At 24.5% G+C, this 14,134-nt stretch overlaps 1 long non-coding RNA gene across 1 annotated transcript in view; it reads right to left on the bottom strand.

Annotated features, from left to right (window-relative positions):
- The window catches only part of LOC129612534 (uncharacterized), a 102,570-nt gene that overhangs the window by 87,810 nt on the left and 626 nt on the right, over nt 1-14,134 (bottom strand). Inside the window, exon 2 of the long non-coding RNA XR_008697242.1 lies at nt 10,930-11,477. This is a non-coding gene — a long non-coding RNA (uncharacterized LOC129612534). The remainder of the gene's footprint in view (nt 1-10,929; nt 11,478-14,134) is intronic.

Genomic DNA, 14,134 nt, shown 5'->3' with positions numbered 1-14,134 from the left:
TATCTAGTAGGTATTCATTTATAGTCAATAATTTGGATTCATCGATTTTAGTGTTTATTCGATAATGGTTCTAGAATGTAAAGAAAAATCAATAATTTTCGATTATATTGAAAAAAAATAGGGAGAGATTAAACATTGCAGGAAGGCTATCACAGATGGATTCAAAATGGTATGATAGCACGGTGACGATAACACGAGACCGGAGGGCGGGAGCGCATAAGGTATTGTTTTTTGTTTTTAGGGTATTGACGCATAGAGTAGAAATTTAAGAGATTGAGAAAATTATTTCACCAGTTTTTGGAAGAGTTTTTTACTAAGTTTAACAAATTTATTCTAGAATACTTGTATTGTCAATTTTATAACATTTAAATTCGTAAAAATTGAAAAATTTTTTCTTTACCTAAGTCTTTAATATTTATTTTTTTTTCTCCTTTCTTCATTCCTCGTGGGAACATAGAGCATCATTAAATCCCCTGAATTCCACTCTATTTTATTTCTAAGTTTTGGCTACTTTATTTCTCACTAGCATTTTCCATTTGATTCAACTTTTTTAAGTGTAATTCGTCGCTAATTGTTGCTGGGACTACCCATCTTCCTTTTTCCCTGTGGGCTCAAATCAAATATCCGCCTGGTTATTGTATTATTTGACATCCGTACCGTGTATCCTAACAATTCTCACTTTCTTAATTTTATAGCTACATTTATAGGCTTGTGGTTCATAATCGCCCCCAGTCCATTGTTTGTTATAGTTCTAGGGCAGAATATTCCACATATTATTCTTAGTCATCAGTTGATATATGCCTAATTGATATACGCTATGCCCGCCAACCATATTTCACCGCCCTATAGTATATTACCCACTTTACATAGGCATTGAACATTCTAATATTGGTTCTTCATACATAATTTTGTAATATTTTACATACCATAACAGTGAAACACTATAGCGTACTGTTTGTACTAATAATTTTAAAGTGTGATTTTAAAAATTAACTATGACAATTACATTTACGATAATAAATTTCTAATTTACATTGTGTTTGTGAAATTTTACAAGGTCTAAAAGTTCAATAACAAATTATACTTTCGCTCTATTCAAAAGTAATTATTGAATTGTTAACTAATTGCATACGTATAGGAAAAATTCATCAAAATTCCTAATTTGGGGATAAAAATTAGAGTTGCAAGTGGGAGTATTTAAAATTTTTAAATATACGAGAGAGAGATTTTAAAATAAATTAAATTTCAAATTGATATTAATTTTAAATATTTCAAAATTTTAGAAAAAAAGAGAAGCAATAAAATTAAATTAACTCGCAATTACTATAAAAAAAAAAACTCATTTTAAATTCTAATGATTATAATAATATTATTTTATAGTTCATTTTAAATTTTATTATAAATTAGAAATGAAAATTCAAAAAAAACACAAAAATTTTTTTTTTATCTTGTTTATTACAATAAAAATATTCGCAATAAAATTTTTTATTATTTTATTTTTGATTATAAAAACCATTTCGTCGTTAGTTAATTTTCTCATAAATGTGTTTATTGAAAATAAAATGAAATATTTTTAAAAATTTTTATTATTAATTTTTATTTGTAATGAAAAATTGATATGCGTAACAGATAGTTCACATACATAGCTATTTAAGTGAATTTTTTGTATTTAGATTCAAAAATGAGTAAAAAATTATTGAAAATTTTGAAAATTAAAGTACACATTTGAAATACTCGTATATTTAAATAAATTGAGGTTTTTTTAATGCGTTAACCATATTGGTTTTTTATTTTAAATTAAATTATTTTCAATTTAAAATTAGACACCGCTACGTATAATAGAGTGTGCAAATAAACATGAAAATAAAAAAAAAAAATTTTTTTTTTGCAATTTATAATTGAATTTTTTAATCGGCATCAATAAATTTATACAATTAACTAGAAAAATAAATTATGAGATTAGGGTTTGAGACTGAGATTGTGTTAATAAAATTTGGTATGTGTAATTATGTTGTACAGTAGAGACACCTTAAAATAAAAAAAAATTATAAAATATTAAGATAAAAATCGGAAACCAGCTAAAATAAAATACAAATAATAATGAAGAGTAGGTAAACTTTTGGGTCCAAAACGGACTCGGGGGTCGGCTCGATGTTTGCGTGTTGCGTCCGGACAAATGTATAAGTGTGAGCCTACACCTATATTGCTCATTGTTTTAAGCTGAAATATCCAAGCTAGTTTGAAGCTGTATGCTCGTACTGGAGGAGGTGGCATCAACAAACAGAGAAACATTTGTTTGGGAAATACTGAGGACAGGCTTAACGAAATTGCTGACGAGTTTTTGCGGACTGGATTTGAGATCCATTTCGTTCAGCCTGTCCTTTCCTTCTGTGGACTGTCAATGTTTGCTATAAGGGATGGGCTTGACATTCTACTTGAGAGGGAATCAATTTCTTTGCTGGGGGGGGCTAATAAAGGGATGTCATCATGCGCGTTTGTCGAAGCTGTTTCGAATGTTTCAAAATCGGGTTCGTGCTTTTACGTAAATTTAAAATCAGTCTACAATAAAAATCCAGTTATTGGTATTAAATTTGTTTACTCAGTATATATATCTGTTATACTAAGTATATTGCCAAGCAGAACATACATATATGTGTATATGCGAGTAAATATATCATATTCGAGAAAATCTATCATTTCAAGATTTTAAATTTTATATAATTTAGAATTAATATAATATAGAATTTTATATAATTTATATATAATTTACAAAAAAAATTACAGTTTTGCATTTTTTGAATAAATTTCATATTAGCTCCAAAATAAGCAAATTGATTATGTAAAGAGAACTTTCGCCATCTCGTATATATTCCTGTGAAATTCTATGCTTAATTTCATTTGAAGATGACTGTCCAATACAACGAATATTTTAGAATATTCTAAACAACACATTTAATTGGGAAAGATATTAGGGTAGATATTAGGATGGACTGCCTTCATGGAGCTTTAAAATTTAATAAAACCAAAAAACAATCCCTGAACTATTGAACTGAACCCTGAAATTTAAATAATTCTTAAGAATTTTTAATAGTATAAGTAATTAATACAAAACCACGTACAAATTATAATTATTTTCCTTATCTTATTATTGTAATCGTATATCGATTAAATTAATTTTCCAAGGATACTGTACACTAAGCATTTTGTTTTTATTTTAAATAACTTTCACTTAACATTTTTTTTCTCTTTTCATCTTATTTTCTTCTTTTATTTTTAGCTCTAATTATTCAAATAGTAAAAAAAGAATTATGGTTTATAATAAATTTAATAATTTTTCATGGAAATTTTCTATATTCAAATTTACAATGTTTATATAGAAAAAACAAAAAAATTATTTGTTATGATTATGGTATCGAAAATATTTTTACAAATACTTTTAAAATCTAAAGTTAGTCGTTGTAAAAGGATAAAGAAAAAAGAAACGTTCTCCTCAGAATTTCTCTTTTTTTTTTTTGGCAATAACTTGTTTTCTTTCTTCCTTAACAAAAATACTTTAACCCCACTCCCCGGCTCATTCGTTTTCTTTTATGCTAATAACTTATAAATCCATGTCAAAACAAGACTTACAATAGCTAAAATGGAGTAGTAAACAAGCTATTGAAGAAAAAAAATAAAAATAAATTTATTTTCCTTATTCTTTTTTAAATCTTTTCTTTCCTATATTTTGAGTACGTAGTTATAAGGAACATAAAAAAGGTACATAAAAAAAATTATTATTTTTAGTGTTTATGTAGAAAGTGTTTGTATAGTTTACGAAAAGCTTTACTTCAAAATAAATAAAAAATATTAAATTGCTTTTCACACTTGTACTTACAACTAAATAATAAAAAAAAATAATTTTAACTTCCATGTTAGATTTAAAATTTATTTAAATTGGTTTTATTTTTCAAAAATTATCTGCATAAACTCAAAATTTTAAAGGTTCAATTTCTACACACGGACTTGCAAAACAAAAGGATCACTTAGGCAATAAACGTGGCTAAAGCAGTGGTAACTATACTTAAAATCTTCGTCATTTATAAAGCGAACGGGAAGGCGACGGGAACCAAACTTATACAACTACTGTACGACAAATAAATAGAAAGCGTCACATAAACTAAGAACAAATAAACAAATAAAAACAAATAAAATTCAATACTACCGTATAGCCTCGTCTTAAGCACCCTATTACTTATGTTTGAACAAAAAAAACAGACGAATGCAAGCTAATTTCGCAGCCGTTCGAGCGACCTTAAGTTACTGAGGTTCTCCCTCTATAAAATTGGACCTAATAAAATCGAAATAACTACGTTACCCACTACAAGTTGATGAATGAAAACTATATCGGAAACCACTCTACAATAACGAAACGACCTTAAGTCCAAAAGCTGAAGTCTAATTTCATAAGGGTATAATCTAAATGAAGAGCGAAACGAAGGAAATGCCTCTGCACTGCTTCAATACGATCTATATCAACATTACGAAGAGGCGACCAAACCTGGCTGGAGTTCTTTAAAACAGGCTTTCACCACAAAAGGATCGTTAAATTTTCTACATCACCTCATGACAAAACCTACTTAGAGTAGAATTCGCCCTATTAATTATAAAATTGAGATGGATCTTAAGATCAAGCCTGCAATCCACTACAACATCTGTACATTTTCAAGCTCTCGCGCTCTAAGTTTTTTAATTACGTAACCTCATTTCGACTTCATTAAAATCAAAAATTTTTTAAATCATCTTAAAAGAATTTTTGTTTTTCATGCTTCTTAGATTAAAAGAAAATGATATTAAGAACTATGTTGGCATTGTCAATTCGAAAGTAGCAGCATTTATTATACTTAAAAACAATTTTGAATTTGGCCACGAACATTATTGCTTATACGAAAAATATGCATAAAAATACTCGTATTATTATTAGTATATAGATAAATAAAATTCATTATTAACAAATCAAAGTAATTTTTAAGTAACAATATAGAAGCAAATAAAATGAATTGCGTGCAAATATAATGGGAGCTGAAGAATAATAAGCAAACACAATGCTCATATGTATATATGCGTATCTCAAGGTCAATAGAAATAAAAAAAAAATAACAACATAAAGCGTTTTGGTTTAAAAGAACCTAACAATATTTAAAATATCACACACGCACACACACATGCATCATGTCTATTTAATCAATAATTACAATTTTTAAATATACCAATAATTTTAATGTCACATATTTAATAACTTTATCTATTACTCTTCTTTACTTTTACTCCTTTACTCACACAAACATATCACATTTCATTTTCTTTACTCTTTCCCTATCTCCTTCTATCTATCTATACATACATTTATCTTTCTTTTCAATTTGTCCTTTATCTATCTAGTGTATACATAATCCTTCAAAATCACATTCTTTTATCTCTGAACATATTATTCTCATCCTATACAACAACACCATCAATATTTTAATTTATTTTCTCTACACACATATATAAGTATTTCTGTTAATTTCGGCTAAAGCCAAAAAGTGAAACATGTATTCGGTCATTAACTTTGTTTCTTTTAATAAAATATTCGTTTGTTTAAATACAAGCATTTTACTAAAATAAGCCTAGATACGCAAAATTAAGATTTGTTTTTACTAAAATGAAAAAAAAAAAACAAATTAACAAACTGTTATTAAGCGTGTAAATCACAACTAACTAAATAGAGGAAAAATAAATAGAAATAGAAATAGAAAGAAGAAAAATTAAAGGGAAAAATGCGTTTTTCTAGAATTCTTTTTTAATGATAGTTAAGTGTATCTTACCCACTATTCTTTTTCTCTTATTTTTCTTATTTATTTTTCAAGTTTCTTTTATATTCTTTGGGTACTTAAGTATAAACGTAGATTCTATTCTACTTTTTATTTGTTATTTTATATATTGTATATAAACTGTTATAATAAAATATAAGAATAGTATGTACAATGTAGTGCATTTACATTTTTACATGTATACAGAGTTGCCATATACAATAATTGGTATGAATGTGTAAATGTTTTTGTATGGAAATGTACACACATTTGGTTTTGTTTTTTTCTTTAAATATACACAATAAAAATGTTGTACTATGTACGAAATATATAGCGGTATATAATAAGTGTTATATACATATACAATGTGTATATGAGTATAAGGACTTATGAAGCATAAAAATAAAGGGTGTTTTTTGTTTAGTACACTCTTATATTGTGCGAATATTCAAGTACAATATTAGGGATTAAAAATACACTGAAAGACAAAAAAAATTTCGCATTTATTTATTTGGAATTTTCGAATAACTTCAATTATTTTGAAAATTATAAATATTGCAGTCAACAAATTGTGTTATACTATGTGTAACATAGTATAACATCATAATTATTTTTTGTGTAAACAGTTTTGAATATTGATATCAATTCAATATTGACGTTGTATGTTTTGCGAATTTTCGTTAACATACTTATTTCTAAAAAACGTCAAAAATTGAGAAACTAAATCAAAATTGTAAAATTTTACTTAGGGAATGTTTTGAGAAACTCTTGACATTATATTAACGACGAACTCTAGGTGTATTACGATTAGGAATACCAAACGTTTAATTTGCGCGCAAAATGAACTATATGTGACATTTTAAAGAAAATCCCGAAAGACAAAAAAGGGCGGCGCTACCTGCTTTCTTCTTCCGAAAGTGGGGGTGGGGGGGAGGTGCATAACTCCTACCCTAAAAAATCACCTTAACTCTAAACGGATAAAACTGTTCCTACAGACCAACTATTACCTCTGCGCTAACTTGCTCTTTCCGTACAGGAATTAAATACCTTGTATAAGGATATTGGTATTTCGTGTTAAATCGAAATAATTTTAGAAAAATTGGTATAAAAATTCTTTTGACCTTTCCTTTTTCATAATATTGGAGTTAAAAACTATCGGGTTCGAGTATTTGCTGCATATATGTATATATTTAATACGCAAACCATTTCGAGTTTCGATATCTAATAATCTTAGTTTTTCTAGATTTAGAATTTCAGTGAGATCTTTAGTATGTGATATTTACTCTTTATACAATAGAAAAGGATAATTCAAGTTCCTTCAAACCCTTTCAGATTATTTCGGGTTTAATTTTGTATTAAAATTTACCAACAATAGATTTTTCAATTTAATCTGATTTGTTTGTCTTGGCCGAAAACTGTTCTCTCTCTTTAAAATAAGCCTAAACCTTTTAACATTTTAAAAAAAAAATTTGCTTTACATTATTTCTGAAATTTTCTTAAAATACCAAAACCGACAATTGTTATGACGTTGTTGTGTTCACACCTTCATAATTCATACTAATAAAATTGAAAACACATTCAAAATTAAAAAGAAATTTATTTATTGACAAGTTCCGACTTACAGTGTCTTCTAAATTGAAAAGTTTTATATTTAAATAGAATTGAAATTACAAAATTTTATTGATATAGAAAATTTTATGATTTTAAATTTTTTATTTTAGAAAAAATATTTTGCATTTAAAATTTTATGTAAACACGGGAAAAAAGTTCATATACATTGAACACAAACTGTAAACAACCCAAAAAAAAATTTTTGTTTTTCATTATTATTTTCCATATAAAAATTAACATTTCCTTTACATCATGCGTAAAATTTTGCCACAATAATTTTTTTTTTGGAAACATCCGTTCTTGTTAAATCAAAACAAAAAAAAAATTTTTGATTTCAGAACACGTGATAAAATTTTTATTATTGAAACAACAAAATATTTAGAAATTTTACAATAACAATAAAAATTCAATTTATTACGAATTTTGTGCATTATTAAATAATTATTGAACACATAAAAATTATTTTTAAAATATTTTCTATTCTAGATTACAATTGTTATGCAAACAAAGCAATAAATTCAATGAAAATTAGGAAATTTCAGAAAATTAGATGGATTCCAGCTACTTAATTGAAAGAGAGTCACACTTACGAATATTTTTGAAAAATTTACAGATATTTTTCACAGTAAATAAGAAAATAGTACAAGTATCAAAGCTCTTATCTTAATTAAAATGAATGTTTCAAATACTTAACAAGGAAGTTTATAAATCAAACCTATCCCAATCCAAATTTTACTACAAGAAATAAATTGTAAACAATTGAAATATTTGAGGTCTTTTCAACTTAAATTAAACTGAAAATTTTCTTCAAAATTATGACAATTTCTTAAATGTATAATCCAGGCATTTATCTTTCACTCATATTTGATTTATACATTCAAGTACATATATAAATATTAAATTTGTAGACAGTATTAAAGACCAGCATATTTTCAAATAGTTTTCCTGTTACTAAGTATATTAAAATCCGCTGGAAGCATATTAAAAATAATTTAAAATAATAAAAGAATAAAAATAATTGTATACAGTCACTAATCAAATATAAAAATTATTATTATTATAAAATATTAAGTTTAAAGTGCATATGCTCTAAATTCATAATATGTGTAAGGGTAGGTATGTCAAATACTTACTTACACTCATTGAGTTTTGTTTACTAATAATTTAAAGTTTTTTTAGTCAAACCAGAATTTAATAACATAAATAATTATATTAAATTAAATTAAGATGCTTGAATTTGAAAAGTCAATTTGAAATGTCAAAATTATGCATATGTATACACTTAAATATTACGCCCGTACTTATTAATACAGGATGCTTTAAATCAAGAACCATACATAAATTAAACAATTCACTTTTCGAAATAAAATGCTTTCGAATTAAACTGGATACAATTTTCAAGTTCAATTAAATTTTGCTTTATAATGTAAGAAAATTATTCAAAATAATAAAATTTGGCCGAAAAAAAAAATTAAATTCGCCGAAATTTTAAAATAAAAATATTACCAACTGGTGTCTATATTGCCCTAATTCCTAAAAAAAAATACATACAGGTAATTCTCTCAGAACATTTTCAATTTGACGATCATGTAGAACACGTCAATTACAAGTGGCAATCATAATAAAGTTGTTAAAATAGTTAAAATACTTAATTCATAAAACTTAGCTAAAAAAACAACACCAAATACTTTTGAAAATATTCGAATTCCGTTTCAATTTTAGCATAACTCCTTAAAATTGAATTTAACTTCATGTGTCGATTTCACATTTTCAAATAATTAATGAGATAATGATTTCAAGTTATTGCTGACATTAAAAGTGGTTCAAATGGTGGGAACTCATTGACCTGTCCTGATTCGAAATTCTTATATGAACTTATTTTTAAAACAAACTCTTTTCTATTTATTTAATGTTCTCAAACATTTGATTACGCCTCTTATATTCAATTCTCTCTCTCTGACATTTAGAATCAAAAATCAATGCAATTTTTTAAAAACGTCACAAAATTTCAAATTATTTGAATTAAGTACATTCTATAAAATTATTTTCAATACACGAATTATATAGATAAATAATTGGTTTTAGAATAAAAATTAATATACACGTATATTAATAAAATTAAAAAAAAAAATGAGTTAAAATTTAAAATAAAGAATTAATTTTATAAAATAAAATCATTTTAATTTTTTATTAATTATTTTCGGTACACAAGTACTTATAGATTAACATTATGATATTTTTGTTTTTTATAATATATAAAAAAAAATCAGGCATATTTATTTGACACATACTGTCATTTACAGTTAATTTTCAATACACAAATAAAATCTCAATATTATAATGAGTATGGGGTGTACAATATGCGAGTGTGTACCCACATATTATTATAAATAAATATTAAAACATCTGTACATACATATATATTGGTATACATAAATATTATGTATGTAGAACAACTGTTATACGTTAACCATGTTTATACATAATTAACATTGTACATTTTTTTACCACATAGCGCAGTAAATGTATAACATTTTATGTATAGTATTTTATGTATAAATATAAGCTAAACGTGTATATTGCGAATGTATACAGAAATATATATAGGTATTATATCATGTAAATAATATATTATGTATATGTGACCCAGGGTATTGCGCATAATCCCAATAATAAAAATGATGATGGGAATAATAACAGTAAAAGAAAAACAAAATATAAAAAAAATTGGCAAAAAAAAAAGAAAATAGAAAAAAAAACAGAAAAATAAATAAAAAAAGATTGAGTAAAAAGATGTTGAACTTTGAAGGGCCTATACATACAACATTATAACAATTTGTATATATATCTACATATACATACATTATAATATATTCATAAATATTGTGTGTATACAATACATTATTGTATATACACATAAATTAGAGGTTTGTCAGCTTATTTTCAATTTAGAACAAAAATTTAAAGCACAATATACATACACACACTTTAGATTTATATATATTATGTATATGTATAATACATTTACGGTTATATGATATGTAAATATGTACTTAAAAAATTCTAAGAAAAAATTCGTAAAAAAAAGTACATATATACGATTAGACGTTCTACATACACACCATTTACACACATATATTCAAACAATATACAAAAAAGATTAAGAAAAGAAAAGAACGGTTCTTAGAATTGGGAATAATAATAGAAATAACGGTAGTAAGAAATGTATATATATAGGAATAAATAGTTTAAAAATAATTTAAATGTATAGACAAAATTTACTATTTTACCGTTATTCTTGTATTACGTTTATAATGTTAAAATAAAAAAAAAAATTTAATATTTTTATGCAAACAATTTTCATCTTAATTTTTTTGTTTAATTTTATTTTAATATTCAAGAAAAATTAAATAAATCGAATTAATTAAATTATTTAATACTTAATTAATAACCTTATTTTTTAATTAATTTTTTTTTTTGTAAAACTTACTTTAAATTAAAAATTTGTTTTCCTCCTTTATTTTTGTTATTTGCATATCCTTTTACACCTTATATTCCGTTTTTTTTTTCAAGCAAGTGAAAAAAAAAGAATCCTTTTTACGGTAAATATATGCTTATATTTTTATATGTATGTAAATAAGTGTGTATATTTATTTATTTAAACACATGCACATTATATTTTATTTTCTCTCTTTCACTTTGTTCTTTCTTAATCTTTTATTTCACTTTATTTTTTTTTAAATTCTCTTTCTCTTTAAATGTCCTCTTATTCTTTGCTTTAAAACTCTATTTTCTCTCTCTTTTTCTTTCTCTCACTATATTTTTTTATTTAATTGCTTTATATTGTATTTTATTTAAATTATTTTTATTATTTCAATTTTTTTAATATTTTAATTTCAAATAATTTTAATTTTAAGTATTTTTTCTCTTAATATTTAATAAATTAATAATTTTTTTTATATAGGGTATACAAGTATGTAATTATGAATATTTTTGTTTTCCAATTAAGAATCACTGGGAAAATTTTTGTTTTTTTTACTAAAATTATTTAAAAAATATTATATTAGAACAAGAAAACAATGCTAAAGTTTTAGAAAAAGAAAAAAAATTAGGGGAAATAAGAAAGAAAATTAAAGAATATCTAAAAAAAATTTAAAAGAAGATAAGAGAAAAAGCGATTTAAACATAAAAATATTTAAGAAACAGTGTTGATACATTGTCGTGAATAATAACCCTCCTCCCCCCCCCCCCCCAAACTGCTATTCTATATTTTGTTAATATGTATATGAATGGCGATATATTATGAAAAATCTTTTTAAACATCTGTACATAAGTATATATGTATGTGTGTATGTAAGAATGTAATACGTTAAAATTAATATTGTCAGTATATTATACAAATTGGAATTGCAGGTTTCAATTCATTTTCGTATATGTAAGTATATACTAACCGATTTATACTTTTCAACATGTTGAAAGCGTTATACTTCATTTCACTTAATCTCATTGTTATAATGAATTTTTACACATAATGTACATACATAATATTTATTCTTCTTAATAATTTATAAGAGTACGAAATGAGGGTATACTGTATAAGATCCGACATATGTAGACCAGTCAAAGCACTTTTTATTTTGATTATATACGATACTGTTGTGATTAAATATACGATACGATGCATACGATTCTTTTATATAACATTGAAAATTTTCGGAACAATTAAAAATAGTATGTAACTTGCTGCTATGCAAAAGTAATCAAAATGCCTATAACCTATAAATTAAATACAAAACAAGCCATCTATCGGAGTTAATGTGAATCAATTAATCTTGAATTTTCTTTCAAAAAGGCTGCAGTTGTTGAGAGTGTTACGCAGTGGTATAAACTCGTAATTGGAATTGCAAGCATATATGTGTATACATATTTATAACATCCTCTAAAACATACATTCATATATACATACGTCCATACATACATACATAATATTTAATATCCATACACGTGTAATTAGTTTGTATTTTTAAACAATATCCAATCTTTAAAAAAAAAAAGCAATATTTAGGAAATTCAAATTTTTTTTTTAAAATTGTATATTAAATTTTATGTATATGTACATTATTTGTAATATGTACATACATAAAAACTATGTAAATCATTAGATTATTTGCATTATATTTTACTACACAGACTGTAATGTTCGTGTAATACACACAAGAATTGATAATTTGTGGTATTTTTTTTAAATCCCTTTTTTTAACCGTGTACTTAGTATACACACATTTAGTATAATGTGACCGTTTTACTTATACACAAATTAAATGTAAATACTATATTCATACATATTATTTGTATAAATAGAAATGTGCATTCTAATTGTATTCCTTTTTATTTTATGAGCAACTTTCTTTCCTTTTTTTTCCAATATTTTCTTATTCTCTGAAATTTTAGGATCTTTTTATTTCTAAAAATTTCCTTTTTTTATTTACTCGTTCTCTCTCTCTCTCTCGTTTTCTTTCTTCTTATTTTACTCATTTTGCATATTTTTATATGTATGTATTTACTTATATGTTTTTGTAAATTTTATGCTCAAAAATGTTAGTATGCATAATATGAACTCCTTTTTATGCTTATTTAAATTTTCTTAACGCTACAAAATTTTTCATATTTCTCCTGTATTCATTTTTACAATTCACATATACATACATACTTATGCATAGCGTGTAATGCGAATTTTTTACGATATATATGCATATAGTAACATATTTTACAATATAATATAATTTATAACAAGTTATAGGCACTCTAAATACAAAAATATAAAGTAAATTTATGTATACCATGTAATACAATATTATATATACCAGCATAAATTAATGTATATATATATGTATAAATAATTCTATGCTAAATAATATATACCCATATATATATACACAAGAATTTATATTAGGGTGTTTTTTTTGAATTTCGAAAAAGAAACGAAAATATTTTGTGTTTTTCGAGCAGTTTTACTTCTTATTTTAGAAATTTTTGTTGAATATTTTAATATTATTTCTTGAAATAATATAAACAAAGTTTCGTGCTTATATCGTTAAATATATATAATTCACTTATTTAGGTCCTATTAATAGACGAAATTTCTATAATAATAAAGCGAATTGGAAATGCAAGGAAACAGCACGAAAATAATTACACCATGATAACATTACAACTTAAACCTCAACAATTTTGGACTTAATTCCTTTGGACTAAACCAACCAAATTGAGTGTAAAGAAACAATCCCCGCTTCTGATTTATTCACTTAATATACTATTACTACATACAATATGAATTTATTTAAATGGAAAAAAAATTTTAAGACCCTATAGAAAACATCACAAGTTTCCAATACCTTGAACTTAAATTAATTACTTTTTCGATTGAATTCGTTCACAAACCAAAAACAACATTTTGGTTGTAACTAAAAGTATGACAAAATAGTGTGTCTGACATTTATGTTGAATTTTGATAAGAGACCTATCTTTTTAGTATAATAATTTTTTTGGGCCCTTAATGTAGGCAATGTTTCGTGTACTCTTATAATGTTTGATATCTCTGTATTATTCAAATAAATAAAAATATTTCCACTATAATATTTCAGTATGAATTTACAGATTTTAATAAATTAAATAACATGTTTTATTAGAAACAG

This window comes from Condylostylus longicornis, unplaced genomic scaffold, assembly GCF_029603195.1.
Source record: "Condylostylus longicornis isolate FDR11 unplaced genomic scaffold, ASM2960319v2 ptg000074l, whole genome shotgun sequence".
Classification (NCBI taxonomy): Eukaryota; Metazoa; Arthropoda; class Insecta; order Diptera; family Dolichopodidae; genus Condylostylus; species Condylostylus longicornis.
The sequence above is the reverse complement of the archived record's forward strand: the minus strand, read 5'-3'. Positions and strand labels throughout refer to the sequence as shown.